Here is a 5,492-nt window from a genome sequence, read left to right on the forward strand (position 1 = left end):
ACCATTTGGTGTAGGAGTCCCATCCGATACGATGGCACGGTTGCCATTATATTAAAGATCTACCTCAACTCTTGCTTGTCAACACAAGAGAGTTGTTTGCTTTATCTTCGAGAAGTGAGGTTTGTGTGCCTGGTGAGTGTAAGTGTCACTTGTGTCAATGGTTCTTTCACTATTGAGGGAGAGGGTGAGAGTGAGTTCCAGGTCAATTGGGAGCAGTCCCAACACTGCTATGAACACACAACACAACAAGACATGCACAGCTTCCAGAGGAGAAATCCACACAGATGCGGTAGTCACAACATACAAGGTAAGATAACATGTACAACACTCAATAGATCAGTCTGAATGAGTGCAACGTTTGTTACAGGAAGTTTCACGTGAAAGTTTTGTCTGATGTCCGGGAGAGCAGTCTACAGGGGCAATACATCATTAACAACATATACAACACATTTCCATTAATAGATTATGCATTACAAGAAATGAAGTAGTTCAGATGTAGAACACAGGTTAAAGAAACATGCATTACAAGTGTTAAAGATCAGTCTTACAACAAATACAATACATGTGTGAAAATGTGCTGGCATGTTAGAAAGCTTCTAAATTAAGGAAATTTCCAAGACACATCGTTACACCATACATCACTAACCTTGAGTGCAGGGCATTGGAGCCACTACTTACTCCTCAAAGAAAAGATTACAGACTCTCTTGGCTATGTGGGAGGAGCTGAGGTGAAAAGTCCTTTGATGTACAAATGAGGGGGTATCTATAGCCAAGGGTGAAACTGACCCTTATGGTTGTTTGACTACCCTCATGACTGTTTGACTTCCATGACTTTTCGACTTACATGACCCTTTTCTCAACAAGTGGGTCTCTTGGACTTCCACGTTACATCACATTGATTGACAACAAGCCCATAGTGGAGATATGGGTGACATGACTCATGACATGACTCGACATGACTTGACATGGGAGTGCTGGTACATTTGTGCTGCTGGTGGAGTGCATGTTGAGCTACAGTGTTGCTGGGTGATGGATGTCTTCATGGTGTATCATATCTTCACCTCCGCATGGCGAAGTGCGCAGAGACTTCGATGGGCCTTGGTTCGCTTGATGAAGCTTTAACATGTTGTTCCTTGCTTACATGTTGGAAGGCTTAACAAACTCATCTGTTTGCGAAGGTGCATGTTCGTCATGTTCATCCATTTCACATGCATCATTCATTCATCCGTTAGTGAACCTATCCTTCTACATGTGCTCCCTTTGTTCATACCGTTTGTCATCTTTCCATGTTCATTGGTGTACCCGTACCTATAGTCACTTATGACGAGACGATATCAAATCCAAAACCTCCTAGTCTACCATGACACATGATCATTTCGGATGCACGTGACCAGGAGAGGTAGCAAGGTTGTGAAGCGGGATGATGGCTTGAGGCACTACTCATGAAAACCACGCAAGAGTCACTAAGTGATGAAGATGGGCAATCTAAGTCGACAGTGACTGTCTGCGAGGTATGGCTTGGCTGGGAGACAAAATTGCACAAATTTTTGGAGGGACAGTCTGGGCTGCAGGAAGGAAAGGTAGACATGATTTGTGCGTTTTTTAGAAGGAATGGGCAACGAGGGCTGGATAGCCAAATTTTCAAAATTTTCCAGAGGAGCGGGCCAATTTGCATGAAGAGTCAATAGGCAGGGATTGCACAGTTTTTTGGGGGAACTTCCCAGGAGACTAGTAGCCAAAAATATGCAATTCATAGAGGGAATTAGCAGCTAGCTGCTAGGGTCACTGGTAGCCAAAACTACACAATTCCCAGAGGGAACTTCCAGTTGGTTGCTGGAGATACTGGCAGTAGAAACTGCGTAAATCCTAGAGGGAATTGGCAGTCTATTGCTAGGGGTTGCTAGAAAGGGAAACTGCACTGAGGCCAGGAGGCCGACCTACTAATCATCTCTACGCAATTTCTAAGCTGCGCTGACTAATGGGTAGTGGAAGGCCTTCTCATGAACATTTCTCAATTTCTCATATGAACAGTCGGTCAACTATCGGGATGACTGTTTGGGAAAACTATGCAATTTTCTGAGGGAGACAAGGATGGGCACTTGGTGTCCGTCTGACCTATCTGTGCAATTTCTTGAGTCAACTAAGTGAGTAAGGTCAGTGGCCTCTGCAAAAATTTTAAGGGGAGTCAGTCCTGGGGTGAATGTTTGGTCCGACTGTCCGGGTGGCCAGCATGAGGGTTGATTGAAATGCTTGCGAGCAGCGTAGCTTGAAAATACTAGCTTGGTGCTTCTGCTTTGTTCTATTTCACAGTCGATCGAGTCGAAAGTAGGGTGATGATCCGACTATCAGAGAGGAGTCTAGTCATTAGAACTTCAACAAAAATGACTAAGTGTGTGAATGATCAAGAGACGCATAGGTGATCATATGAACACACACTCACATGACTCGATGAAGAAATGACCCAAACCATCCAGACACACATGCTCAACATGACTGACTGACGGTGCAAGTGACAAGCGTGACACTCGTGATTGGCTTTTCATTGATTGAGATGTGTTTGCACGACAATGAATGTGACTCCATGTGTGAGTGCGACAGATGCTTTCATAGCAAACATAACAAGAACATACGAAGCGAAGACTTTGAGCATAACTAGAACATGGTCGCAAGCATGACTTAGACACCCGCATGGAAAAACTTGAATACAATGAATAAGCAAGGCGAATGTAAAGACTCACACAAGCTCATGGAGAACCCGAGTGTGTGTAGTCATCAAGTGAAACTCTTTAAGGGAGGCTTCGAAATTGGTGTAGGCCAAAATTTTTGAGGGTGGTTGTAGTCGCTACAGCACTTGGCGACACACTAGTAGAAATCCAACTTCTCTATTTCGGTTCATTTCTAGCACAGGGCCTTGGGTTTTCGGGGAGTATCGAATCGATGTGTGGGCTACTTCATTTTACCCACTTACCCCATGGACATATTTGGTTCACCCTTTGCCAACTCAGTCACACACAATCAAAAGTTTAGCTTATATCTCAATGTTTCGAATCCGGGAAGGGTAGTTTAGCTTGTGAGTTGATGATTTTCAGAGTATAAATTTTCATCTTTGGTGTTGCTCCTCTGCCAATAGGCTTGGACAGTACCCCAGTGGAGCCACATAAGAACACACACATTGCTCCATTGCCAAGGAGCTCGGTCAGTACCCCGTTGGAGTTTCATGCTTCACCTCTCTGCGCAGGAAGCCTTTCTCTTCTTTCACCTTTGTATTTTTCAAGAGGACTGTGCATAGGCACTTATTTATTTTTTGGGCGGAAGAGGGATGTTGACTTATTGAGAACAGAAGAGGTTGTTCTTTCAGAGAAGCATGTAAGAGCTCTGACATATGTTTTCTCATTTATATTTCCCCTTCTTCATTTCTACTAGTTGGATGAGCTTGAACAAATGGAGCAGAAGGCTGAGTACAGGCATGGGGCTTCCCAATGTGGACACAGGTTCATGTTTGGACCAAAACTTCCCTTGCAGACGGTTTGTATTTTCCGTCAAGACTTCATTGGCCAAAGGTTACAATCAAGCAAAGAGAAGTCAGACGCAAGATTGGCCAAGTGCTGTAGTGTCACAAATTTCTTCCAATTTCAGCCACATACTCTATTCAAAAGTTGGAACGTAGTAGTCAACAACACTTATTTCCGGAAACAAAAATAGTAATATATCAAACAAACAAAACGAACGTGAACAATAATAGTAAGAAAAATCAAACAAACCAAAAACAAAGATAATAAGCAAAGAAAACATGATAAAAACAAGTAGCAAGCAGACTATGTACATGGCACGGGCATGGCCTGACCTACTAAAAATAATTCTTAAGATCTTGGTCATTGATAAGAAAGTTGTTAATCCTCCCGTCAAGTGATCGCAAATGATACGTGTGTGGGCCAAGATTCTCATGGACTGTGTACGGCCGAATCCACATGGACTTGAACTTCATATGCTTGCCTTTGTCTTCATGGAGCTTATCCCATTTCAGAACTAAGTCACCCACATCGAAGCTAGATTTCCCTGTAGAATTCTAATTGAACCACCTCTTGATACAGTTCTGGTGGAGTGTGATTTTTTATTTTGCTTTCATCCTTTCTTCCTGAACCTTATGAAGAGCATCCATCCTACGTCGAACTATATGGCAAGGCTTGCCTCTGAGATCACGGATCAATACACCAGTATTTTGATGTGGTTAAAACCCTCGAAGAGGGAAACAGTCCACGGCGTGAGACAACTGGCCACTTCAGGCAATTTAATAAATTTACATAAGCTTCTCTCATGAACGGTTAACCTACAAATGACCCTCCATGCTCTTTAAATAGAGATCATGGACCAATCAGGTGTTAAGCCACGGATCAAGTGTCGGTAATACCGAGGAGAGAATGAACCGTCGGATCACTACATATTGTGACCATCGGATTATAAGTTACAAAATGTACATAGTAAAGAAACACACTTTACCTAACTCAATACTAGACCAAGCTATACTTAACTATTTCCTATGTGTCGGAATATCCTAACATCCCCCCTTAAGAACAACTTGGGATAGGATTGAAGGATTTACAAATATGACACAATAGGAGAAGGAAGAAGGCACTAGAGCCTATCCCCCCTTAGTGACAACTTCCTGAACTCCAACCATAAATCGAAGTTTAGTGAACTTCGCCTCTGTGAGAGCCTTTGTAAAGATGTCTGCAACTTGATCATCTGTTGAAAAATATTGCACTTCAAGAATATGGTCGTGAATGAGCTTTCTGATGAAGTGCATGTGCAGTTCAATGTGTTTTCTGCGCTGATGTTGGACTGGATCTTTGCATAGTTGAATGGCACTTTGATTATCACACCAAAGTGTAGTCGGATGTTGCTGCTGAAAGCCAAACTCTGACAGGATCTGTCGAAGCCACAAGGCTTCCTTACTGGCTTCTACGGCACCACAATACTCTGCTTCTGCTGAAGAAAGAGAAATGGCACCTTGTTTCTTGCAATCCCATGTAATAGGTCCTGAACCAAGAGTGAACACATAACCTGCAGTAGACTTCCGATCATCAGGGTCACCAGCCCAATCGGAATCAATGAAACCAATCAATAGAGGAGATGCTTTCGCACTGTAATGAATCCCAAACTGAACTGTACCTCGAACATAACGAAGTATTCTTTTAGCTGCTTTCCAATGACTTTCATGTGGGTTTTTCATAAACCGAGCAACAAGGCCAACAATAAAGGAAAGGTCAGGACGAGTATGGGTTAGATACAAAAGTTTTCCTACAAGTTGACGGTATAAGGTAGCATCAACTTCAGTAGAAGTACAAGTGACTGAAAGTTTGACTCTAGACTGAAAGGGAGAAGGGGCTAGCTTACAGTCTTCCATGTGAAAATGGCGTAGAATATCACAGGCATACTTGGACTGGGAAAGGGAAATACCTTCCTTGGATTGCAAGACTTGAAGACCAAGAAAA

This window comes from Pinus tabuliformis, chromosome J (genome assembly GCF_031772625.1).
Source record: "Pinus tabuliformis cultivar Carrire ecotype Pingquan chromosome J, CPIR1, whole genome shotgun sequence".
NCBI classification, from domain to species: domain Eukaryota; kingdom Viridiplantae; phylum Streptophyta; class Pinopsida; order Pinales; family Pinaceae; genus Pinus; species Pinus tabuliformis.